At 38.4% G+C, this 27,580-nt stretch overlaps 1 protein-coding gene across 3 annotated transcripts in view; it reads left to right on the top strand.

The window, feature by feature from the left end:
• The window catches only part of CTBP1 (C-terminal binding protein 1), a 247,272-nt gene that overhangs the window by 4,990 nt on the left and 214,702 nt on the right, over window positions 1-27,580 (top strand). The window contains exon 1 of one of the 3 annotated variants that reach the window (XM_031048400.2): window positions 724-785. The exons of the other annotated variants lie outside the window; for them this stretch is intronic. The gene's annotated coding sequence lies outside the window, so the exon portion shown is untranslated. Of the gene's footprint in view, window positions 1-723; window positions 786-27,580 lie in introns of those variants that run through there. 3 annotated transcript variants of the gene reach the window in all.

Raw genomic sequence — 27,580 nt, 5'->3', positions numbered from 1 at the left:
ACTTTCCTTATCAGGGGGAAATGTAGAAACGCTCAGCAATTGAGGTTACAAAGTTACCATAATGGACTGGAGTTGAGACCTCGGTGGAGGCCATTGTCTGTGCTGAATCAGCTGCCTGAGTGCACAATTTAACATCTCTGCTACTCATCTAGTACCTTTCAGGCAAGAAGTTATTTACAAATTACTCATTTTTTACACAAAACGGTTTTTAGGTGTCAAAGTATTTATTATTTGCTTTTATATTAAAAAGGCGGGGACAAAATTCACAAAAGAGATCAAATTCTTGTGGAATCTCATTTAAAAAGAGTATTTGCATAAAAAAAAGGCATGTGGGACTGAGTGCTAAAGTGCACAGACTCCTGCAACTTTATGAATGGATGCTTTAAAATGCAAGGGGGCATGGGGGTTACCTGTGAGCTAATTTTTAGCCGTGATCGTTTTTGGGGGGAGGCTATTTTTCTTTCTGAGTAACAGCCCCCTGAAAACTGGGGGGGTTTAGAAAGAAAGTGCTGACACAGCCTTAACTCCCGAGCAGTGCCCTGCGTGCTGCTGCAGTAATTGCCCAGGCAGTGCTTGCTGCTTTCCTGCCATTGTGCTTTACATTCCTTTAATTCATTCCGGTTTTAACTTTGGGAAAGTTTGCTATTATTGAAAGCCCCCGGCGTGTGTGCAAAGCTGGAGGAGCGAGGCTGTCGGAGTAGCATGGACTTGTTCATCTCAGCCTGATCTTGTCAGCAACAGCAGAGCAGAGGGAGAGGAACTCCGGCTGGGGCAGCGCTCCAAAGGTTCGTCTGTTATTTTTATACCTAAATTACGTCTTAGTAGCAAACTACTCGGTTCGCGGAGCGTTGCTGGCGGTGTGGAGGTGCCGGGGTTGGGGATAGGTGTGCGTTTAGCCGTGGGGTGTGTGTGCGGGAGGGGAGGTTTTGCCTCGGTGTGTGTAGGGGAAAAGGGAGTGTGTGTGTGTGTGTCTGCTGCGAGCGGGGAAACGCTGAAGAAGAAGAAACCCTGTTGGTTCTCCATGCAAATGACCGCTTTGGTTGTAACAAAAGCCTTGATGTTAGGCTTGGAAAAATGATCTGACAGTGTAACAACCCCAGGCCACTTTCGCCATGTTTTTGTTTATTCATGTTTCATTCCCTTTTCCGTTGCTATCGCGCAGATGTTTCCAATTTCACTGCTTTTATTTTGTTGGTTCTTTTAACACCGTTGAGCCTTTTTGGAGTTAGCAAGAAAATGTGTGAAAGAATGTTAACAAAACAGAGAGGTGTTGCAGATGTTTATACTTTAGTTCTCGCCTTGCGCCTGACGATGCTGGCAGAGGGATACAGTGCATATGAAGGAACGTAAGAAGCATCTGTTTTAACTACCGAGCTTGTAATTTCGAAATGTGCCCATTGTAACTTGAATGTTAACATAAACAGATGAAGTGAGCACGTTTCCGGTACAGTGGGGCCAGTCGAGATCTCATTTGTTTGCTGCTGTTTTGGGAAAAAGGGGGATAAAAAAGAAGGCGAGTGAGAGCAAGGAGAGGAATATCTGTGACACAACATGTATGCTCCTAGATAAACTCCTGCCATCTCGGAGTGCCTTTAAATATTTGAACAGCTTCTGCTAAGTCAAATAATAATTGGTTACCATGAGAAACAAACACAAAAAAGTCTAATAGAATAGTTGAGCACACTAATGAAAATCTGAATGTAAAATTGCCTTGGATCATTCAAAGAATTGAATTAGACAGGAAATCTTTTCAATGACAGGCATAGTATCACATTTAAACAATTTTAGCTTCTGAGATCCTGGGAAACAACACACAGAGTGCAGAAATAGCAGAGGTGGATGGTATGTTATCTTACAGTTGCATACATAGAAATGTAGTCATATACTAAGGATGTTAAAATCAATCTGGTTTTAGGATTTTATGCTTGTTGAATGCATCGAGGCATACACAAAATCTGGAATCTTAAAGGACAATGATTCAATGTCCGGAGCCGTGGTGAAATCAGATGTGGTAACTATGGTGAGAGGTAAAGTTACTTAGCTTCTCACAGACCATGCATATATGGATTTCTTTTCATATAATGGAGATTAAGGAGAAAAGGATTAGAAAATCTGAAGCGAAATTTTGAGCAAGAGACCTGTAGCCTTGCTCTGGGAATTAACACTGAGGAGGCATTTAGAACAGGGTCAGGGTGGAAGTAAACACTCTCTTGTAATATATATTGATGATAATTCTAGAAAGGAATCTCTCTGGTTGGGAATATGAACAGCAGCTCACGCATACAGGAATGAAATCAATCCTCTCCATATTAAAATAATCCTCCTACTCCAACACAACAAAACCAGAACCCAGCATAGATTTTTACATTACCGAGTGACAATGTGAAATCAGGTAAAGTCTGATTTTCTGAATTCACTCATTTTGGGTTCTCGCAGGATTAAGCAATATTGATTTATTTGGATTGTATAGCATTCCTACTTTTAAGCATGCATATGATAGGTAGTTAGGATTTATTTTTTATTAACTTCAAAAATGGTGGTCATGTGAAGTGGAAAAGAAAATCAGAGCTTGGTGCTCTGGCTGGTAAACACTGGGGGAGTTTGAAATGCAGCCAGAGAGACTTTGACCAGGTTTCTGGTTTTCCTTGAGAGGGTTCAGTGTTAACCTGGGCTTTTAATGGAGGAGCTTCACATTGTGCTGATCACCTCAGAGGGGTATGGGAAGGTTTGTCATGCTTGCATGTAAGTGTCATGTTCTGAGAGAACCACCAGAGATGCTAATTAGTGATCAGTTATTTGGAATACTTGATACTTAAGAAACAGGAAGGGTAGAGGTCAGGTTTAATTCCATTATAGAGGATCCATTTCCCCATAATAGTGAACAGTACATTCAGTATGACAGTGCAGAGACATCTTAAGGGTATGAGGCATGTTCAGGTTGCTAGTAATATCGGTTAAAAAGTACTGGGGGTTTGGCAATGTATTAGAAATATGCTTAATAAAATACTTAAAAGTTGAGTTTCCTCCCTGCTCCCCACCCAACATAGTGGTTGAAAACCATTTATGGGAAGTGTGCAGAGGAACTGGTAGTTCAGCATAGACTAGACACTTGATGTTACAAGTTTTAAGGTGTTTATGGGTTTGCTAGGAAATGCTCTTAGCTTTTTTTGGGTCATAAGCCCACACTTTCCTTTTTCAAGTGTTCCAAGAATGTGTTACCAGATCTGTGTTCAGGAGACTGCGTTTACTGCAATGATGCCACAGTGTGGGCTAGACCTGTGAGTGGAATGTATGGTTTTGGACTTCAGGCAAAATGTCAAATGCTAAACCCAACAGCAGCATCATTCATATTTGTTACAAATTGTTTTCATGATAGAAATGGTCAACTCCACATTTATTGATTTTTCGATTCTTGAGAAGTATCAAAAGCTCACTAATTCTATTCTGTCCTAATAGGAAGAAGAGGAAAAGGAATTCCATTGCTGCTGTTAGTGGACAGTGTTTTGCTTTTATTCCTATTGTTGCAGTCGACATTTGTGTGGAATTATGCGTTCTTATAGCATTGATAATGGCTTATTATTTCAGATGAAAATTTTTATTCGTCTTAAGATAGCCATTTTAGTTTGAAGCAGAAAGCTTCCATAAACTAGAGCAAATTTCAGATCTATCAATTGATGTGTGAAAATTTGTTGCATTGTTCAATGGACTTCAGAATTGTTTGATCATCCCCTGGTATTAGGATGCACTATATTTAAGAGTGATATAACTGATATTTCAGACACAGGACACTGTATGACATAAAGGACAAGAATAGTGGCATCAGAGCAAGTAGTGTTTTCCTTGCTTTGCTATTGGATTAGGGCAAGTCAATTCACCTTTCTGTTTTCCACCTATGAAAGGGGTATAATGGTAATTCCTATTTTAAACTGCTTCAATAGCTACTGTTGAAAATTTGAGACAAGCAATATTTTGGCTTACAGCAGCACACGTGACCAATGAGTGATGAAATCTCATATAACATTTGCATCAAAAGCATTAAAAAATGAAATCACAACTGATTTGATAATAAAATGTTTCCAGAAAAAAGCTCTGGGGTATCACTATTATGGTATTTCCAGACTGTTGCTGCTAATGTAGAAGTTTTTTGGGGTAGCTGAGTATCAGGTGGCTGGTTAGTATCTTGGTATGGAGTATTGGTGGATTATCAATCTCTTTTAAAGTTTATAACAGAAGATGGGCCTTCATTGACTTGTTCAGCTGTTCTATTGGGATTCAGCCAGGAGTGTAGTGTTAGCAGCATCTGAGAATGTTGAAAAAGAAAAGAACCCTTCATTTCCCCGTGAGACTATTTACATTGGTATCAAAGAACCTCTGACCTTCTCGATTAAATTTGTAGATTATAAACCTGAGAAATCTCAAACAGCTGAAGAGTTTAATTTATTCACCTCCATAGACCCAGTGACACTTAAGGGCTTTCAGGATTAAAATCTCCTGTATTTATCTTTTTCTTTTTGTTCTGGGTTGTGTAAATTCGCCAGTGCAATGAAAAGTTGGAATGCACTGGAACAGGTTGCCCAAAGGAGTGGTGAATGCTTCATCCTTGGCAATGTTCAAGGCCAGGCTGGACAGAGCCTTGGGTGACATGGTTTAGTATGAGGAGTCCATGCCCATGACAGGGGGGTTGGAACTGGATGATCTAAAGGTCCTTTCCAACTGAAACCATTCTGTGATTCTGTGAAAGTCTGAAGTGTTCTGAGATATGAGAGATGATCTGTTAGCATATTGTATGAAGCTGTGTAAGTTTGTTTTGAGTGCAGTGTTGGGTATATGGGATAGTTTCATGCTGAGAAGGTGGGAAAGTTGAGAAGGAATTAGAGTGGATTGTCAGCCCACACAGGTTATTATTCATCATGGTTCACAATAAGGCTTAGGATTTGTGACTTGCCAAGGACTGATCAGTTTAATCAGTTCCAGAAAGCAGCAGTTACTTATTAATTTTGACAGTAAAATTTAAGAAGTCATAGCTTGAAGTACAAATTGTATCTTAAATTTCTACAGTTTTGTTTGTATAAGACCTTGCTTCAATTATCTTTGTCTTGGTAGATGGCAGAGTCAGTATGTTATTACCGAAGATGGCTATTTGCTAGTTCCTGGTTCTGGGTATAGTTGAAACAGCCCCAGATGCTTTTAAAAACACACTTTTATTTTGTTGTTCAATGAATAAGATTTTATTCTAAAACAGATTTTACAATCTGAAAAACAAATTTCTCCCAGCAGTTTTCCATTTGACAGGAATATTTTTCTTCATCTGGAGAACAAGCCAATATGGCTTAGTTTGCAAAATTTGTTTATGCAATGGTATTTTCTGTCTGCACAGTGCCTGGAATATGTCTTAGCACATAAATAATAGGATAAATAAAGGTTTCTTGTATCAAAACAGCATTTGTTTGTATTTCTCAGTAAGAAATGTGTGTGTGGAGAAGGATTCTTTTAGCTTTGAGAAGCTGAGTGCATGCTCTGTCTAGTAAATTATGTCATTTGTTAGCTTAGTAAATCTCAGGCTATCAGCTACATGACAGTTTCCCTTTAGAGCAGTAAAGATTAGGTGGGGTTTCTGTGGAAATCATTACAAGTTACACTATGTTGTTATTGTGTTTCTCTACCTTAGATAACTGTGCTTGGGTTTCCTAGAGGAGCATTAACCACTAAGAATGGTGTAAACTGGTAATACCTGTGCAAATATAATCTCTGTTTTGCACAGAAATAATGATTGTTTGAAAGCTTTTGAATACAATTTTTTTTTATAGATCTTTCATTATTTCCCTGCTTTGCTTTCTGGTATGCCTCCAAATGGCATAGTATTTTCTTATATACTTTCTTACACCATAAAATGTGTATGCTGTCTTCTTTTTTGTACATTGTTTATGGTGCACTGTGACAGGAGAGTAGACATAGAAGTTGATATTTAAACAATACATTATTCTAAGTACTTGTAAGCATACTGTCTTTTTGAACATCCACTCTTCTTTCACCCTCCATTTCAGCAGTGAGAGAGTGATATCACTGTCACAGCCTTTCTGACTTTTCCATGTCAGTGATGTGAATTTGATCTAATGCAGTTGTTATGTCATCCCTCAGGCACAAACAGATCCAAGAAACAAAGTTCAATATACCCTTCAATGTGAGTTGAGAGAGAGGATAACCAGTGGAGTTCAGAACGTGCGACAGAGCCGAAGAGATCTGTTACACTTACGTTGTTGTGCATGGGTTGATGTGTTTCCCCAAATGCTGGCACAGAAATTAAAGATCCTGTTTACTTTTAGGGTCAAAGTATCTGGGAAAGATTCTCTGGAGAAACAATTGCTGTTTCCCATTCCGCTCAATAACTGGGATAGGAAATTGATTTTGCAGATTTTTACCTTCTGGGAAAATCAGCTTGAAGAAAGTAAAGGTTGTGGTAGAGTCATTGCTCCATAAAAGTTAAGCAGATTAAATCCTTTAATCTATATAAGATATACTGTATTACTTTCAGCTCTACATTTTTATACTGCTGAAGATGTCAAAACCAAGGTGGTGCGTTCACCCCTGTAGGAGCAATTTAACTTTTCTGATCCTGATGTGACTATATCAAAATTAACACACATTATGGTTATGTATCAAGGTTTCTGAACCTTGTTGATACTTAATTTGAATAAAATTTAGTTAAGTCTAGGTCACATTGCTTTTAACTTGAGCATCTTGCCTGCTGAGTTCAGGGAGGACTTAACCTGTGTAAGGGTTTAAAACCAGGATGTATGTGTGTGGAAAAGATTACCTGCTTCTGCTGTGACTGGGGGAAATGATCTAAACCTGGAGAAGACAAGAAGTTAGCAGCAGAGTGCACAAGTTGTAAGAACAGATAAAGTCAAGTTTCTAATTAGTGTTGTACAGCAAAATTAGTAGATCCATAGATAAATATGGCAGATATTTTAAGCACTCTTTAATGTCATTCTGACTTTTGGATGCTTGAATTTGATACGAAGTTTTGGTTGGGCTTGACTACATCTTTACCTCTATTCCTTCTTATTTGCAGTGTTTATGGTTGGTTGATAGTGTTTTGCCTTACAGTAGTGTGTTCTAGATGTATATACGTAGCTTTATTTTTTGGGTTTTGAGCCCATTGGTGGTAGCTTTGCCTGCAAGTCATAAGTTTCCCAGAAATGCCAGTAAATTTTTGTGTTCCTTTAGATGTGCTTCTAGATGGAGCAACAAAGGCACAGCAGTGTGGTCGTGAGGTATTTTGTAGATTGTGATTATCCTGATCTGTCTTCAGAGAAACAGTCTTGTTAGCAAGCCTGAAGATGTAAGCAAGTGTTTTCTAGGTGTGTATAGGATAAGGTGCTAAACTGACCTTCTCCTAGCATATGGGCAGCATATTCTGGTGAAAGTTGAGTACAGCCTTGAAAGTTCCTTAGTGAGTTTGTTTGCTTATGTCTCAAGAAAACAGCTTTTTGTCAGATGTTTTCTATCCCAGTGCTTTGATTTTGTTGGCAGTTTCCCATCCTGGTAATATTGATGAATCAGAATATTGTCAGCTGTAGATCCTCAAATTATATTGGTAAGGATAGAGTCCAAAAGCTTTTCTATGTTTTTAGAAGAGGCAGTGACATTCTGACACTTGACAGTGTCATAATTGGAGATGAATCATAGAATCATAAATAGCTATGGTCTTAATGTTTGAGAAGAAATGATTTGGATGTGGAACAGTAACTTGTTTAATACCCAGTGGCAATTTCTTAACTCTTCCTTGAAGTATTGCTCCTTCATGATATAATTAATAGCTTTGTATTCTAGAAAGTGAGGTGGTTTGCATAGTCTTAACTGTAATGTTCAGGCTGGGATAACTCTATATCCTGAAAGGTGTTGTCTTAATTTCATAATTTGGCTTTAAACTTTAATTACTAAAACATGCTACCATTTGCCATCCTTGTGAATGGATTCACAGGGAGCTTTTTTAGAGGTACAGACATTAATTTCTAAGAGTATTCCTGCTGTAATTTCAACATTCTTTCCTAAATTCATAATTGGTATCAAATCGGTTTTGGTTGGCAGTATCAAGTTAGTGTAGTTCTGGAAGAAGTTCCTGTGTGTGTATATGTCGAAGTCTACAAAGCTGGTGTGTACCCAGAGCTGCTATGAGGGTGATTTTTGAGCCAACAGTTATTTATTCTAAGTATAGGAAGTATTTTGTGCTAGTAGGCTGTTACCCAGTGCTAATTAAAACCGACAGCCACTATCATCGCAAATGGTAACCATTGAATATGCAATAAAAACATCCAAGGCAGCATATTAACTGCCAAGTGGCTAAAAATATGCAGTGCAGATATTAATTTGTCCTATCATCTTGAGAAGTTCGCCTACAGTAAGGAACTATCTGGTGATGTGGTTTTTCTCTTCAATTAGTTTTTTTTGCTATTAGCAATCTGTGCATGTGCTTTGGAGTCTTGAAATGCATGATGTAAACAAGAGGTATTATAAAGATCAGCTAATTTTAATATAATTTTAAAGAGGTATTTGTAAGGTCTGTCTTAGACTTGGTCTGTCTTAGACTTACTTTTTGATAGTAAAAATATTTCATCAGCTTTGCATTGCAGTAGAATTTTAATTTAGGAATAGTGGCATGCCCAGCTACTTGTCAAAAGAATCCATTTCTCTTTCTAGTAATGGCTGCATTATTTAGTTTCACTGCCGTGAAAGTTTGACACAGTTTGCAGCCTCATTCTGTATTGTTTCAAATTGGTGCTCCCATTGATGTCAAGACTGAGAAAAAATAGATCTTATAAAAAGAGTAGGTTAAAGCACTAGGTTGTAATTCAGCGTTCCCTTTTTGTTGTTCAACATCTGGGTACATACCTCTGTATAGGATAGTTAACTCAAGATTAAATTAAAACTAAATTTAGTTTAAATTTTGAATGAAATGAAATATTGGCACATTAAGTATCACTGTACAGTGCCAAAGAAATCGTCTATTATATGTATGCTCATTCTGTAAGGAAGAATATAGTTCATAAAACCGCTATGAGTAATGAAAATTATATGCATATATATGCACACACAAAATGAGTAAATTTGGAGTTTTAACAGATGAGTGATGTATCAAAGAAGGTGATTCCCAGCAGTATTGCCTTGTCTAATGTGGTGTATCCCTTAAGATTTATGGGTGCAGCTTGTCAGCAGACTAAACAAACATCCTGTCCCTTTTTAGTCTTACTATCAAAGTAAGTAACATCATATTCAACCAAAAATGTTTTACTTTGTCAAAGACATTGCCACAATGCTGTGGCAATTTGCTGTCATACATCCTAGAGTAGACCTTGTGCTGAAGGTTTCCCCTCTTCAGCTTTGACTCTTGAGTAATTAGGAAGGTTGTGCTAAGTAAGCATCAGGGGGAATTTCTGCTACAGTTCTTGTGTGGGAAAAGAATTTGTCGTATTGCCAGTTGCAAAACCCAGATCCAAGAAGAATCTGCGATTTGAATTGTCAGGCCAAAAGCTTCCATTGTTTGAGTTTTCACAGATCCTGGGACAGTCCAGAAGAGGTCCTGAGAGCTTTCTGTTTTCAGAAGTGTGTGCTAAATGCTGTGTGAGGTTAATCTGTGTAGACTACACATTTAGCCTGGTTATAGTGCCTTATTAAACACAGATATAGACCAGTTTTCTGTTCTTTGAACGCTAACACAATCTGAACAAATAAATGTATTCCTGAAGAGTCTGCCAGTGTGAAACAGGAAGCAGAAGATGGATTCCCACCAGCAGGAGTTAACTTCCTGTGACAATGAATAGAAAGCTCTGTAAGCCTGATGTGTACTGCAGAATTCTAGTGACACTTGCTTGGATGTACAGCAAATGGGCAGTGAATGAGCTGATGGATAGTGAGAGGCTGGTTTTCAAGGGCTCTTATAGCCTGAAAGAGTGCAGGTAACGTTATGATAGGCTGTAGTCTCAAAAAAACCTACCTTTTTGTCATACTGGTAAGAAAGAACATTCAGCCTCATCAGTGTCTGTGTACCCTGTAGAGGCTTAGAGAAGAATGCTTCAATGCCTCTAGAAGCTCATTCAGAGCAGTGTCCAGCAGCAAGTTCTGTAGTTACCTGACGATCTATATGATCCTACCCCTTCTCCAGAGAAAACATCTGGCATCTTTTCACCAAATGCTTTTAGTGCTACAATGCTAAAACGTTACAGTGTCTGTCTTCTTCCTTCCATGTGGTTGTGTGAATGGATTGCTTGCTAAGACCTCAGACCTATTTAAGCAGAGCTGAAAATTCATTGAGTCTGGAAATAGAATTATACATTCAAACAGTGAGAGTTGGTGCAACATGCCCTCCCGTTTAGTGATGATTATCTGATATTTGGAAGTCCCTTAACTGGGGAGGGTGTGATAGTCATTTAGATTATAGAGCAGGAGGGACTGTGAAAGTGCCACCTTATTTTTGTGGCTGCTCTTTGTCAAACTAAGTATGATTTTCTTTTACTGTTCTTTTTGACTGTGGGGTTACTATTGCAAGAAGATTTAAAATAAATTACTAATTACTTGCATTTGCTTATTTTTGTTTTCTAAACACAGGCCTATAGAGAAAAAAACCTTCATGGTAGACATTGGAAAAATATGTGTTGTAAGATCAATAATGCAATAAAGCATGTTGGACTCTGTCATGTTTACTCTGTGATGTTGTGACACGTATTTCACAATTTGATGTTAAAGGAAATATTTGGTGGTATTTTATTTTACTATGTTCTTAGTTTAGGAGTGGAGGGATAAGGAAAGGAGACAGAAGGAAGTTTGAACTTAATCAACTTTGTTAACCCTATTGCAAACTTCACAAGTGAAAGCAGAAAAATCCTAAGGGATGCCATCAGTTTTCAATTCTCTGTGTTTCCAGTGTAGACCGTCTTCATTGTGGGTCATTGCATCCATGTGGATTTTGTGTTAAGGATCATGCTATGTTCAAATTATGAAGCAGTGTAACTTGTTGCTTTATGTGTTTCAGTAAGTTCTGAGAGGGGTAGAAGGGAAAAGGAATTTGTTCCCTCTGCCACCTGGGTTTGGAGGATGAGGTTTGTATTTGATTTGATAACATTGAAGCAACTGTTACATTTAGTTCTAATTCCAGATGAAATTTAGGAAGATGGAAGGTGGTTGTGGGCATGCACTTTAGAGACATGTATGATTTTGTGGGAAAAATGCTTTTTTGGCGAGGAGTTGATGCTGGAGATCCCTGGATTTTTCTTTGGTCATTGAAAAAAAGATCACATAAATCCACACATGTTACACAAGTTTGTGTTAAAACAAGGCTTGGATCTCACTGGTGAAAGGGCTTGGGTCTGCTGGCTGAAGTGGTTGCTGCTCTTGTGAGGTATACTCCATATATTCAAGATGGCAGTAAGAAAAAGTGTAACTTAAAGATGATGTAGAAGTGTTATCTTGTGGATTCAGTTTGACATCTAAAACTGTTGTTGTACCCGATGCTGATTGAGGCATGGGTTAATAGTCACTTTTCGAGCTTTCTGTATGGTTTCCTATAGTTTTAATGGGTTTGGGTTACAGTTGATGAACTACAAAGATGTAGACCTGAAAAGTAAGGCAATAACTGTTGCCTCTGTCTTACCTCTTAGCTTCACAGCACAGTAAAGCACTGCCAAGCAATATAAAACGTTATCATCTGTTTGGCATTAAAGCGTGTCACTGGTATTGTAATGGCTCCTTTCTCATAAAGTTGAACATGGTTTCTTCATTATACTTCCATTGGAATCAGTAGGGGATAATCTCAGTGATCTAGGAACATTGTGTTGTTAAGTCATGGTATGGCCAAACAATCATTAGGACAAAATTAAGACAATGCCTTTAGGATTCCTTTGTATTCCTTCTCAGTGTAATGTTACTAGATTTTTGGTTTCTAAAGAACCAGAAATAACTTGTGCACTTTGTGATCTGATGTGTTTCCTGGTATTGCCTATTAGTGTCCATAAATACAGGGCTGAGTATGGGTGAGAAATCAACTGAGGTGTTGTTTTTAATAGAAGTCTGGCTGTCATAAAGTCCTTTTCTCAGCTAGAACAGGTAATAATTAGACCTGTGATAATTAGACCAACAGGAATTAGAGCTATTATTTAGAGACCAGATTGTTAATTTTGATGACTTAAGGTTTGGAAATTAGCTACAAAAAAAGCTTCCAGTTTTGGTTTAAAGAAATTTCGTAGCTTTTTCTTTTCTGTATGATGGAGTAGTGGAAGAATTATCTTCTAACAACTGCATTCAGCTTTTATTTGGGTTGTGGTTTTGTAATATAGCATGTTTAATGTTAAGACAAAATAATGAACATTAACCTGTGATGAAGAAATGTCTTTCTGTGACAACTGCTATGGCTGGTGAGAGGGATGTATGGGCCCCACACCAGACATGAGCTATGGAACTGAAGCAATAAAGGTGGTTGGTCACTTCTAGCAAACTGTTGATAGTTGTTTTCCATCAATACGAGTACTTCAAACTTCCCATCCATGACAGTGTTCAAGGCCAGGTTGGCCAAGGCTTGGAGCAACCCAGTCTAGTGGAAGGTGTCCCTGCCCATGGCACAGGTGAGAACTGAATGAGCTTTAAGGTCCCTTCCAATCTGAACCACTCTATGATACTTTAGGATAAGGGAAGGTGAGCAGTAAAAGTAAGAGAGTGCTTGCCAGTGTGATAGTTATATGAGGAAAAACACACTTGTCACTTTGTGCTTCAATCGGTGAAAGTTTCTGATAAAACTGTGACATATTATTTCACCTGTGGTTATGTTGAGGTTGGCTAAAATACTGAGCCCATGGAAACCGTTTAATCTCTCACATTCAGCTTCATAAAGTGTTTGTTTGGTGTGGGGTTGTTTTAGGATTTTGTCAAGAGTTTATTTTTTGGTTCATTGTACTTAATTTTCCTCTGGATTTCATTGCAAATAGCAAGATATTAAATTGTATTACATGTTATTAAATTTTAAATTAAATTGTATTAAATTCTCATCTAGACCTAAGTCTTGGAAAACCTGATTTGAATGGGGAATAAAAAGACTAAGAGTTTAATCTGAAGAGATTGTTACTAAGGGTAGACATAACAGCTGTCAGGTGTGCAAGATGTTTTTGTAGACTTACGGTGGATAGTACAAGGAATAATGAACTTGGATCACAGCAGGAGAGAGTTGGGCAGGTTGAACTTTATTAAAATCAAACCAACAGATTTGTTTTAAAGCATAATGACATAAACTCTGGGATCGGCTGCCTGGGAAGCCTGCACAGTCTCTGTTATCTGAGAGCTTTAGTTCCAGTTTAGGCAACTTCTGTCAGGAATGAGAGAAGTATCGATGATCTGGGATGGGAAAGGAGGGGGCCAGGTAACCTTTTGAGCTCTCTTCCAGTTTCCTTTTCGGTGAACCTAAGAATAGAATACAACAACCATGACAAGCTTCAGTACCTTGCACTCTTTTTTAATTGTGGTTTTTAATGAAGGGAATATAACTTTAAGTCATCATTTTTTGTTTGTTTGCTTGGCACATGTACTTCTGGGCAGTTAACTGTCAGCAATAACTAGCACGTTTAACTGCTTTCCAGTATGAAGCTCTAAGTACTATAGGCTACCAGTTTGTTTGCTAAGATTCAAGCTGTCTGTTCATTTCAAAGCGTACTTTAATACTCTCAACTGGATGCAAGGCCATTAGTATGCAGCTGTTTAGGAGTGCCAGTCAATGGGTTGGTGTGATCTGTTTTGTTTTTTCTTGCTTTTGAAAAATCGCTCTTTAGAACAAGCCAGCTTTTCCTACTCTGCAGGTCGGCTTTAAAGATATTAGACACAGCTCTGAAGCGTTTTCATCCTGTGGGTTTTTTTCATCTGGTGCGGCTTGCTATTTTATGAACTCTCAAAGTGCATTTGTGTAAATGCTTATTCAGCCCTCACGAGTTTATTCATGACTATGTTGCTGAAGCATTTGGGAGTTCATTGTCTTCATGCTTCCACATGGATGAAGATGTTTTCTCTGAAAGTGGAGTTTTTAAAGAATTTTCTTCTGAATTTCCAAAGCTATTGACCTACTGTTATGTAACTGTGCAATTACTGCTCATGCAGTGAGAGCTTGGCATTTGCGTGCTGCCTTCTTAGGGCTGCAAGCACTGATTTAGGTGGCTCAGGAGAGGTGGGTGGGAATTCAGGTGTACGGACCAGGTTCCAGGCTTGCTGTTTGCACCCTTTCATGTTGTACACACCTGGAAGTGTTTGAGAGTCCCTTGGGTTTTATTTTTTCCGGGGTTTCCCCACTCCCATCCTTCCAAAGATGAGAGATTTAATGAGAAAATCTTAGTGTCCTCCCAGCACAGTCTTAGGCACACATATGACCAACTAAAACTCTGGAGGAGAATGACTGTATTTACTGTCCCACCTGAAACCTGTGCCCCAGAATCTGATTATTAGATTTATCTGGTTGTCTGTAAGGACAACTCTGTGTACAGTTTTAGGGCTGATAATCTCGTGGTGTCTGGGCAGGCAACCCGAAGTTACGCTGGAGAAACAGTAACTTCTATTCTTCATGGCCTAAGTGTTTTGTGAGATGTAGTTAACCTGGATTTTGAGAGGCCCACCTGCAGAAACAGTCTGATGAAATTTGTCAAATGAACTTTTAATTAAAGCAGGCACCCACTAATAACTGTATTTTTGTATTTAAGGTTTTATCTACTGCAAATTTGTACTCAAAGGGTTGGCTTTAACAGCAGATTTGACTCAGAAGTGTCTGGATGGAAATCGTTCACTTGCTATTTAAAAGAAAAATCAAACTTTTGATGTGGAATTTGGAATTTGAATGTTGGACTGTTGAGTTTGAGCTGTTCATTAATCCAAAGGTTTAATAAGACTATTTCCCAGACCATTTTCAGTAGGTGATTGGCAGCTAAATTCCCATGTTTTACCATAGGAATGAACATCTTTTGTACTCCAGCCTGATTCTTTTTGTCTGCCTTTTTCTCAGGGTCAGATTCTTTAAAACATCCTTTTGGATGAAGAGCTGTCTGCTTTCTGTTGCTGAAATAGCCCATGGAAACATGGCAGTACTTCATGTGGTTCTGAAAACGAAAGCAAGGCGATGTGGAATGTGCTACGTTAGCATGGCAGGGACTGGGATTTGTTTAGTTGTTCTTATATTAAAACTGATTTATGCCCACAGAAGCTACTAAAGCTTCCAAGATCCCTCTTCCCCCCCTCTTACTTTGAAATTTCCATGGAGGAAAGCGTATTTCTAGATACCCAAACAGATGGAACCACTTACTCAAGAAATTTTAAAGATAAATCAGTGAAGTGCCTGGTATCTTCTCTTAGAATCATGCGGGTTTTCTTAACGGTCTCTTCAAGTTCAGAAAGGAATCTGGGCTTTTTATCTTCTGTTGAGGGTTAATGTGTCCTGTTGATCTAGTTTGTTATTACAGACTGTTCTCCACATTGATCTAAGTGGTACTGTTGCTTGGAAAGAGTTCCCATTAAGTCCATTACACGGTATTTTGCATTCCTTTCTGGCTGGTTCCAGACAATGGCTCTGTGTTGTAGTAGTAAATTTGTGCTGTTCAGTAACATGAGCTAGAAAAACAAAATAGGTAACAGAAATTCTTGTGCTACTTTTGCAGTAGTTTGACCCTTAGTAAATCATGTTAGGTTACCAGAAGGATGTCTGGAAATCTCCCATGTAAAAAGAATTGATACAAAATCAGTCAAAATAGTGTGCAGGCAGTATTACTTTATTGTTTACTTTGTTTTGGTATATTTTATGTTGCAGTTGAACCTCTTTAGTATATTAAAAATGAACCAAGAATATGTATCTGTAGTAACTAAATCTTAAATTATGGCTCATATCGCTTCAGTTCTGGAGAAGAGAATTTGCAGACTGTTTTGTAAATGTTCTTGCATGTTGTAATTTAAAATAATGAGTATCTCATTGTATTACTAGAATTACTCATAAATTTATGTTGCTTGTTTTTCATTCTTGGTATATACATTGCTACAGGGAAATTTCAGGACAAAGTATGCTGAGTCTCAGAAATGTTTATGAAGTTCTTCTTTCTGTGATTAAAATTTGTCTTAATTCCCAAGTGCTTTAACTTCAAGTTTGAACACATATTTTAATAAATATCTTTTAAGTTTTTGAATAAATGAAGAGTATTTTAAATAGTATACCAGAACTTTTTGTAGTTTAAGCATTTGTAGTATGGAAGCATTTGATACTAAGAAGCCTTAAGAATTAGTTATCATAGTTTGGGTTGGAAGGGACCTTAAAGCCCATCCAGTTCCAACCCCCTGCCACTGGCAGAGACACCTTCTACTAGGCCAGGTTGCTCCAAACGCCTGTGTCCAACCTGGCCTTGAACAGTACCAGGGATGGGGCAGCTACACCTCCTCTGGGCACCCTGTGCCAGTGCCTCACCCTCACAGGGAAGAATGATCCAGACTTTGTGGTGTCTGTTTACTTTGAATTTCACTGTCATATCCATTGCCAGCTCTCCAGCTCCAGTGATGCATTATCCTACTTCAAAAACCAGTGAATAAAAGGGGTGCTGTGTTAACAGGAGTTGCTGTTTTCAAAGAGGAGGGGTCAGGAGGAATCTAAAAGAGTGCTTTCATTTGTTTTGAGCTTGGATATTTGAATGTATAAAATGGTAACACTTTAATGGGAGGATTATACTTTTTTGTCAAACAAGAATTTAGATAACAGAACCCAAGTATTCTAAACTCTGTCAAGCATTTTCATACTTTTTTGGTCTTCTGTGAAACAGAATTGTAGGAGCGCTGAAGAATGGGAATTGATCTTTCATTGGTGACTAGTAAAAGGGAAGGTTAGAGTCAACACAGCTAGGAGTAAAAAGTGGAATAAACCAATTTGTGACACTTTGTGATATGTGACTTCTGAAAGTCCCTAAAGTATATGAAAAGCATTTGGATGTTTAAATCTGTAAAAAGTTGGCTACCAAGTTGTGTGTTTCAGTATTTCTAATACTTACTGTTTGATTGCTCATTATTTTAATTACAAGCCAGTAAAGTGACAATAAACTGCCAAAAATTGTGCAGACTTGAATGTTGTTTACTGATTGCCAGACATCAGCACAGGAGCTGATCTGATTTACAGTACCAGAGGTTGAACAAAGGGATGGAAACAGCAGACTAGAATTCTTTCCAGTATTTCAAACAAACATCTTTTGTTCGTAATTTAGCTCAGTCAGGGGTTTTGCTGTTTAAAAACCAAGTAAATGAAAAAGCCTCAATTTGATTTCAAAAGAAATTTTGCAACTTGGTTGTAAATCTCGCCTATAAGTTTGTTGGAACAAGCAGTTTTCGATGAACAAATCCATCACGAACATACTAACCACGTGTTAATTTTCTATTCATGTGGGATGCTGCAAATAAAAACAAATAAAATAAAAGCAAACATTTAAAAAAGACAACTTAAAAATTGGCATTAAAATGAAAATGCACATGGGATTTGTAATATCACTGGAATATTATCAAGACTTCCATGGAGAAAGTATTCCTCCATCTCAGAAGGGGGTAAGGAGAGTGAGGTGGATCTGCAACTGAGAAGTGTTTGAAAGAGGAGACTTGTTCAGACAGCAGAATAAAGTGCTTTCCAGTGCTTGTGAGAAATTTGGGATGATCCCTTTTGGAATTCTGTCTGGCTATTAATTTATTGGAATTTGCCCCAAGCACAAGTTAGTTTGATCAAAGCCTGACAAAAGCACTGCATGCAAATGCCAACCTCAGGTCAGTGAAGACATTCTGGCTGTGAACCTGCAGGCTGCTAAAATAACATTGCTGTCAAAATAAGAACAAGGGAGTTGAAAATAACAATAGCGTTTGGACTGTTGAATCTTGATGTTACTTAATCCTTCCCATTCCCAATGAGAAGGTCACATATTGAATCGAGATGAGAGGAAAAGAAATACACAGTGTCAGGACTAACAAAACGCTGTTCTTAAGCTTCATATATGCAAATAGAATTTGATGTTCTTTCCCTCCTTATTCTCCATTGAAGTATAATTCCTTTTGGCTGTATAAACTTTACTAATGAAGTAAACTGTGCTTAAAGTGTGGCTGGTCTGGATTTTTTTTTGTTGATTTTAATTAAAAAACCACCCCAGCATTGCATTGCTGTGTTCCACCATGCATTCCTGCCAATGGTTGCATCAGCATAGCTGGCAGTATTTATGGAGAGAAGCCCTAAGGCCTGGTCTTGTTGCCCAGAGACAATTTATATCTGTTTGTTTCGTGGTCTCGGTCCAAAGTTGTCACTGTCCATGTAGCATAGATACTATGGCAAATATAAAACATTTCAATATCAGTACTATTGTAGGTGACAGAGTTTTTGTTCCTTCATTTGAAAACAAGGGTGCTAGAGGGGGCTCAGTGAGCCCATAGTACGTATTGAGATAAGTTGCGAGGTTTCCAAACTAAAACCCTCAGAACTTGGTGAATGTTAGTATTCTGCTACAATAAACTGGATCTGCTTTTCACTACCATGACAGCTGTTATTCCTTATCTGTATATTCTGTTGTCAACAGGATTTCTGCCTTAGTGTGCAAGAGGTGTCATTTGTGTGCTTCATTTCTGTGCAGCCTATTTGTAGAAGTCCAGCAGTCTGGTATGTAGAAGGGTCAGTGCAAAACTACGGTAAAAGAAGTTAAAAGCTCTTTCATCTTGTCTTGCAAAAACTGGGATGTGTATGGTTTTCCAAGAAGTCGGCTCTCCTCATGGATAGATATCATCCTTAGGAATGCAGCAATGGTGGGTAATAGAGCTAGAGATCAGTAAATCTGGTTCCTAAGGAAGCAAGATGGGTTTTCTTCCTTTTCCTGATGCAGTGCTTTAATGGTTTGTGACCCCTGGCTTTTTCTTGGGTTAGCTGCCAGCTTTGGCAATCTGTTCTTGAGCCATTTCAGTCCAAATTGCGAGGAACCCAGTTAGTCTTCTGGGTGTGTTGTGTGACCCAATACAACAGATGATTGCCTCCAAGATGGGAAATCCCATTCCTTGTCCTGTAGCTGTATCGCTTTTCTTCCTTTGCATCAAATCTGCTTGCCAGACTGCTTGACAAGCTAGTTTAGCTCACTATGTCAGCAGAAGCTAATAATTTTTGTGGTTATCTTAGTTTTATCTTCATTCTTTGGGATATAGTGATTTGCTGAATAGTCAAATACCAAACTGTACAAGTGAGGAGTGGAATCTCATGTTGGGAAGAATGGAGGGGAGGGGAACGAAGACTGCCTTCTTTTAGCAGCGGCATGCTATTAGGTCAGCTTATCAGCTGACTGACCATACCTTTGGAATGGTGAGGTATACCTTAATGCATGGCTTGAATATTTGACTTGATGAATTGCTGCTCAATATTATGTCCTTTGAGAAATCGGGTGTAGGAATCTGACATTGGTCATCTGAAGTCATTTAATACCTGCTCATGGCAGGGGGTTGGAACTAAAGATGATCTTAAGGCCCTTTCCAACCCTAACTATTCTATGATTCTGTGAATACCTTGGATCTTTATGTGCCTTAGTTTCTTTATTTTGCAGATTGGAAAATACTCCTCCTTCACCATACATATTCTATGAAAATAAAGGAATGTGTCAGTATTTGCCTACTACAGTGGAAATGCCAAAGAAAAGCACACTAAGAACTTCTTCAGAGCAGGATTTGAATAGTGTAGAATTAACAAATCTTTGCTGAACAAGGCAGGATCTCTCTCACAATGTTCCTTCATGTTTAAAAAATGCAGAGCATGTTACTTTCTAATTTTAGTGGTTCCTACTTTGGCGTGCCTGATGTTGCACCCTTAATCATGTTCATTTAATCTGATTTAATTGTGTTAAGTAAGTTTTCTGTGCAATAAAACATAATTGAAAAGACACACTAAGAACAAGCCTTAAAACCAGAACCTTGTGTACGTGTACTAACCATGTTATTTTTACTAGTCAGTAAGTCAGTTCAGTCAGGTTTTAATAAAAGCTATGCAAGATACTGCTGGTTCTTTGGTTATTATGTCTTTATTTATTCTTCAGTCACTTTTATCACTTGCCTCTTTAATACACAGGTGCTAAATATGAGCGTTTTCGAAAAAACAATATAAGCCTAGTATTAAAATAACAGAAATAATAATAAACAGTGGTAAAATGATTTCAAATCGAATTTCCATCACCAGGAACCTATCTCTTGCTTGTTTACAAATTGATTCAAGAAGTTGTTGCAGGGTTTTGTACTTGATGACAAAATTATGGAAATAAATAGAACAAAAGGAGTAAAACCATCCTCAACCTTTGTGAGTTTCCTCTCCCCTCGCTGTAGTTTTGGATTCTCATACTCTTAAGCCCAGTGCTTTCTGCCTCTTTTCTGTTCTGGGGTTGCTGAAACAACTCCTTGGATGTGTGCATCTTCATGCCCAGTGTGATGTGCAAGCATCGTGCCTTGGATTTCCAGTCATCTGAAAGGCAGAGGTATTCAGAGCTATTGCTGCTGGCTGGACATTTTGCCATCTAGTGTTCTCTGGAGAAGTGTTCGGGAAGTTTCCAATCCAGTTGTTTGTTGAAAATTAACCTTAAACCAGTTTGGGTATTTTGGCCAAACTGCCCACAGTAAAACTACTGAAAATCTATCAATAAATAGTTTAAAAATGGTAATTTCCTACTTAGACCCAATTAAATACATTTACTATTGCAAATATCAGGTATTAAAAAAATCTCATTTGAGCTCCTGACTTTCTGTAGTGCGTAGCTACAGTAACTGGAGACTACCAAGAGACATAGTAATAAAGGGAGGCGTATAGCCAGAGGAAACAAATGCTCCATCTCAATGCTGGTTTTTCACCAATCTGAAGACAAACCTGGGTTTTCAGAGCACAGAGATCTGGACACTGGCATGTGATGCTGAGAGGTTACATTTAATTTGTACTTTATACACTGGAGAAATCGTAATTCACATCTGAGACTTGTCCAAAGTCAAACTTTCTTTTCTTTTTTCCATGGATAATATAACAGAAAGACCGATCCAGCAATTCAGGCATAGCAGACGGCAGAATTTCAGGAATGGAATGAAAATTAAAGTGAGATTTTAAGCTAGGTATAAAGAATATCTGAAGATTTTGCTGAGAGAGAAAATAGTTTGAAGTGCTTCAAGAGTCACTATTGGGCATATTTAAGAGTTTGCTTTTTCAAGCTCTTTATGGTCATATGATGATTATTCTATAACGGTGTTTTGTGGGGTGAAACTGTTGCTTTGTGCTCTGATCCTTGCTTTGATAACAGATCATTTGGGGCAGGATGGGACACTGGTGTGCCTCACCTACTGAGAGGAATAAAGCTCTCTACTTTTAAATCACCTCTGATGATATCAAGGAGTTACACTATCATACTGTAAATAGGAGTACAATAGAGAATAATGGAGTAGAATAGTAGAGTAGAATAACAAAGCCCATGTTTACATGGGGAATACTTTGAAATAGCAGACCTTGACTAGCAATCCCAATTATTTTATGCACAGCTGTTCCCATTCCAGAAAAGGAACGTCTTGTTTTGACTTGGCTTCATGCACTTCAGTGGGAAGTCTTATTTATAGATCAAAAGTATTTGCATGGATCTAATCAGGAATGATATAAATTAACGTCTCATCGTAAACAAGTGCAAAGACTCCTAAAGTTTCTCTAATATTCCCTTTGCCAAGTTACACAAGTAGTTTACAGCTACTACACATGGCACAGAGATTTGCGGTACTCTTGCTCCAGTCCACTGCAAGCAGTTGTTTCCCATTTCTAGCAGGTGGCAACATGTATTTGTTTACTGGGTTAGTGGGATACTTTTATGAGAAGTGTTTCTGTAGCCTGAGAATAAGGCAGTAGGAATGCTGGCTTTACAGTAATTGTGTCTCGTGAAGTTGGAAGAATGAATGCTGCCTCCTTACCTTTCACAGTGTAATCGTCTTGAATAACCTGCTTTGGAAGCTGAGCTTACAAATTTGACTGGTTTTGGAATATCCCGAGTGCTTTCTGCAAAATGCTGCAATGATTTCAGAAGCAGATAACTAAGCTTGAGCTCTGCCTCAGCTGGGTGTCCTTTTCCTTAAGAGAATAGTCTCTCACACTTTCTCTCCCACCCCTCTCAGCTTTCAGTTCTTGCTGGTGCCGTGCCACACATGTAATCAGATAAATACCCTATTCTAGACTTGCTTTGCCCAGAACACTTTTGCTAGGTGAGAGATTTAGGTTTTAATCCTTCAGCTGAAGTAAAATGTTTTGGCACCTTGTATATAAAATGTGGATAGTGCTAAATCTTTCTCTGCCTCTTTCCTTGTGGAGCATCTGGTTTTCTAGCTGGTCTCTGAGGTTCCCCATTAGCCACTTGGGCATTGAGGTACTCTAGATGTCGTTTGGGTTGGTACAAGGTTCTGAACCACTGTAACTAAGTGGATTTTGTGATGTTTATATGGGAGCTTTTCCCATGTATAAGGGAGAACCTCTTGCAGCAGCAAGCTCAGAGGTCCTTGTTTCAAGATGCCACAAGAGTGTTGGTGGAGTCTGGTTTTATGGGATTGGGAAGATGCAAGTCAATTCCTTTTTACTGGGTGAGAGGCAGTAGTCTTCAGAGTGCGGTGTAAGTTTGTGTTCACTGCAGTGACGTGGTGGCTCACAGGAGAAAAGGGATGGAATATTCACAAGGCGAATTTTGTAGTGGCATGCTGGAGGCTCCAAGAAGGGAAAAATCTGTATTTTCAGGTCAGAGAAAACCCCACACAATAAAATAATTGAAGTGTCTTTTAGTAACAGCCTGGACTAGAATTTCAGTTCTATGTGAATTGCAAAGCTTTGAACAGCAATATTTAGATATAGCTTGAATGTTAGCACCTGGAGAGGCCTGAATCTAAAACTGGCTCCAGTGTTACAAGCCTAAGTCATAAACATGATGATGATGATGTCTGCTGTGACCAAGACTTAATTTTGTCTTTCCTACCACAGATGCATACTGCTGTTCAGCTAACATAAAAGAAAAGCCCTTCAGCCAAGGTTTGTCCTCAAGAGACTGAGACCTTTTGCTGTGCCACAAGCCAATAAATCAATTGATCTAAGGTCAGCCTTTCAGTTAACGCTGAACATTTCTCACAGACAGAAGCTTTTGGGGGAAGATGAAGAGGCAAATTTGCAGTTCCTTCTTCTGCTTGGACATAGCAACTATCACAGCCATTCCTTTCACCCAATAGCAATATTGCTTTAGATTTAGGGAGATGTTACTGTACCAATTGCTTAACAGCAGAAATCTGGAGGCAGTTTTCTTAGTAGCAGTACTTGAATCAGTTAACAAGTATAGTTTTAGCAGAAGTTAATTGTACTTGCATGAGAAATTAACTTACAGTAGATAAATTTGATTTGGAATTTGACTTCTCTTTGCTAATATAGAGAACATTGCTGAAGGGAAATGTCTTGTTAAGGTATAAAAGGATTCTTGCAAATGGTTCTTATAGATTAGAATCACAAACCTGTGGTGTGTAAGAGACCTCTGTAGCATATCTCATCCAAAGCAGAGCTGTTAACAGCACAAGGTCATGCTAGCTCTGGTGTTGTCTACCTCATTTTGAAGACCTCCAGGGCACAGTTTATACCATCTCTCTGGGAAATGTATTTGACTGCTGCATTGCTAACCCTCTGAGGAGAAAAGTCTGAGGCTGATTTGAACTTTCCGGGCTGCAACTTTTGATGCCTGTTCCCTGGGGCTGAGAGGAGTTTGGCTCCATGGTAGTTGTTGTTCCCCAAGCAGGCTCACATTCATGTTGCACCCACAGCAGTGTTCTGCAGGACCTTTATGGCAGGGCTGCAATCTGTTAGTGGTATGAAGGGTCCTTCTGGCCAGGTGTGCTACTTTTTCCCTTATGAGTACTCATCTGTTGACCCAGTCCTCTACTTTAACAAGGTTCCTTTGAGTTGCATCTCTGTTGCTTGGTCAATCAATCTCTTCTTTCCAGGCTTGATGCTGTCACTGTATTTGCTGTAATGCTTTGTCTCTTCCTCCAGTTTACTGATAAAGGTATCTAACGGTAATAACTCCTGGGGTTGCTAGGCTTTTTACATGCCACCAGCCAAGCCACTGATTTAATCTCACTGGGTTTAGTGATGCAGTCAGTTTACAACCATCCAAACCCTTGATGCAGCTCATACTTCCTCACCTTCCAAATGAGACTGCTGTGAGATGTGGTGCTTTGTCCAAACCAGAGTCTTCTGCCATAAAAGGGGACTAGGGTTGGTCAAGAATGACTTGTTCTTGGTGAATCCATATTGACTGTACATAAATACCTTCTCCTTCATGTGTTCTTCTGCTTTATGCATTAATGTGGGATGATCATCGTATTAGTAAATGCTAGAAATAATTGGTGCGTGTATGTATGATCTCTGTGATATTAAATCTCTTCCTGCACCAGTTCCCCTTCAGTACAAAGAAGCATGTTTTTACTTGAATTTTGTGGGGGAATTAAAAAATAATAAGTAACACAGAACATATTTTTCTTTGTCTGTATAATAAAGCAAAATGTTTATACAAACTGAAGTGTAACTGTTACAAGCAGAATTCATATCGTAAGCCGAAATCTCAGACAGAACACCGCATGTCAGTACTGAATAGCTTCAGTACCATTGTGGTATAGCTTGTAATGGTTTCCAAAAGCTTTCCTGCAAAAAAAACCCAACCCAACAAAACAAAGAATTGACTCTAACTTTGTATCCTCAGGATTTGGAAGATTTGGATGCATAAAATATGTATTAATGTGTGGGGGACATTTTTGTAAAGCTTAAAAATCTGGCTTGGCTGCCTATTGTCTTATTCCTACTAAAGCAACCTTGAAAATGAGAGGAAAGCAGGAATTACATGGGAAGAGAAAGAACAGAGTTTGCCTCTAGCAAAACCTGTTTACAGTAACAGCTGCTCTCAGAGGAACTGCAGGATGTTCATAAAATAGTTTATTTTTAATCTGTATAGATGGTAAAGAATCAAATTAATTGACTTGTCTGTATAGGAACCAAGTGTTAATGTTCTGATAAACAACTGCATTTTTCCAGTTGAGGGTTTTTGGCTAGTTTATGAATGCTTTTGAAGAGTGAAATGGAACAATAGCTAACAGAATTAGGAAGGGATTTCCCACGTAGTTACGGGGAGGAAGGTTTATTTTTTCTGTTGTCTCATAGGCAGACATTTAGCTTTTGGGGGCATTTTTATGTTCCATCTCATTTTTCATGTCTTACAGGACAGAAGGTGAGGTTTCACTGATGCAAAGTCAATTAGAGTTTACTAATTTTGATTTTTATAAAAATTTTTTTTTTAAAGTCTGCTTTTCATATTTTTTGTGCATTGTTTGTATGTTGTGCCTATCTTGGATAAATGCCATCAGCCAAAAGCTAAATCATAAGCAAGGATATGAAGCTTTTTATAATTTGGATAGTCGGTGTTGAAGCACTGGCTTAGATATGATTATAACCCATCCCTGTTAGTGTTCAAGGCCAGGCTGGATAGGGCTTGGAGCAAGCTGCTTTAGTGGAAAGGTGTCCCTGCCCATGCCAGGGGTTGGAACTGGAAGAGATTTAAGGTCCCTTCCAACCCAAACCAATCTGGGATTCTGTGACTGTGCTTCAGAATCAGGACAGAAAAAGAAACTGAATTGAGTAAGTCTGGTTCTTTGAACTATATGAAATGCTGAAGTTTAGCTAAAAGCATATCTAGTGTAAAAAACCCCGAACAACCACAAAAAGTGAAACAGCAAGCGAACAAACATGTGAAAACCTCCTGGACACTGTAGTAGATGGATGGGGTCCCAGTGGTTATGTATGTCTCTTGATTTTCCAATTCCAGCCTTTACACTGCTGGTACTTTACACTGCTGGTACATTCATACAAGCTGTTGTATTGCATCAATCTTTGCCCACTATTTTAAACTCAATAAAGCTGTGCTACTTTGTCATGACACAACTTAATATCTCTGAGAAGACAAGGTAAAGAAAAACCTCCAAAAGATACAACAGCCCAGTACACCTGGAGTTTTGGTTGTGTTTTCTTCCATTTTAGAATCATAGAATAGAATCACAGACTGGTTTGGATTGGAAAGGACCTTAAGATCATCCAGTTCCAACCCCCCTCCCAAGACTCTGTCCAGCCTGGCTTTGAACACCACCAGGGATGGAGCATTCACAACTTCCCTGGGCAACCCATTCTGGTGCCTCACCACCCTAACAGTAAAGAATTTCTTCCTTATATCAAATCTGTTTTGTATCATCTGAACTAAGTGATGTGCAGCATGTTAAATTTTGTTTGTATTCATGCTGTTTATTTGCTGTTAAAGATTAAATTTGTGAATCCCGAGTCTTTTCCCAACTATTGAATATGGGATAAGCCAGTGCTTGAATGTACGTTTAAAACACCTCATTTTACCCAGAAAACTCCAAATAGGTTTCAGGCAAATATAACACCTATTAGGAGGATTTGCATTCTATTCTTGGTGACCTTTTACACTATGTTTTCACAGTTGCAGTTAAAGATGGCTTCATTTGTCCCTCACTGTGTTTGTGAGTGCTTCATTCCAGTTTCTGAAGCCTTTTCTGGACAAAGTTTATCTGTAGAAGGTTGAGGTGCATTCTTCACAAAGAACGTGTAGTGCTGAGTTAAGTTTGGGCTTTGACTGAAAATGTGAGACTTTAGTTTTTGGGCAATGTCTCACTCACTTTGTCAGCATTGAACATCTAATCTGGTAAATTTTGTGTTTTTTAAATCTCCTGCCATGGACGGAATGTTCCAGGGTTGGGTTTATCCTATTACCTTACAAGAAAGAAACATTTCAACATCAGGCTTTATTCTTCACCCTGAACACTGAATCTCACACTTTCTACAAATGTTGTTTTATTACACGTTGCTATTATATGGTGCAATGATGTGTGCTGACTGCTGTCTTTTAGAGCCTGTATATTTTTAGGTATATACACAGAAAAACAACTGAGATGTTCCACGTACTGCACTTCTCAAATGCAGTCTAAAAGCACATAATGGCTTGAACAAAAAGTATGTGGATTCAGTTCTTTACCAGCTGTTTAAATGAACTTGTGATAAACTGCATATGAAATATAAATAAGAACATTCTGAAGTGGGGGAATAAGATGTAGTTCTCATGTATCTCCTCCAGAGCCCTATGCTGAAAATGAAATGGCTTAATCCACTGTGACTTAAAATACTTACAAAATATACAATAAAAGTAAGGTATAAAGGTATTTGTTGTGGTTTATGTTATATTTAATGCTGTATTGGTTTTGATGTCGCAATGCTTTCCATTTTCTCTAATAAATTCAGAATGTACATTCAGGGCTATATTACATATTTGTTGCTTCTTGCTTATGACCCTTTTACTATGAGAGTCAATGAAATGAATCACTTGAAGAAGACACCCTAGTGACAAGTTGTCTATTAAGATGACTTAACAGGTCTTTCATGTCTCCGGGTTGTACAATAAGGACAAGTCTAAAGTTGTCTTGGGTGGAATTTCTG

The sequence above is a fragment of the Melopsittacus undulatus genome, chromosome 7 (assembly GCF_012275295.1).
Source record: "Melopsittacus undulatus isolate bMelUnd1 chromosome 7, bMelUnd1.mat.Z, whole genome shotgun sequence".
NCBI lineage: Eukaryota > Metazoa > Chordata > Aves > Psittaciformes > Psittaculidae > Melopsittacus > Melopsittacus undulatus.
Note: the sequence above shows the minus strand (reverse complement) of the source record. Positions and strands in the feature narration are given on the sequence as shown.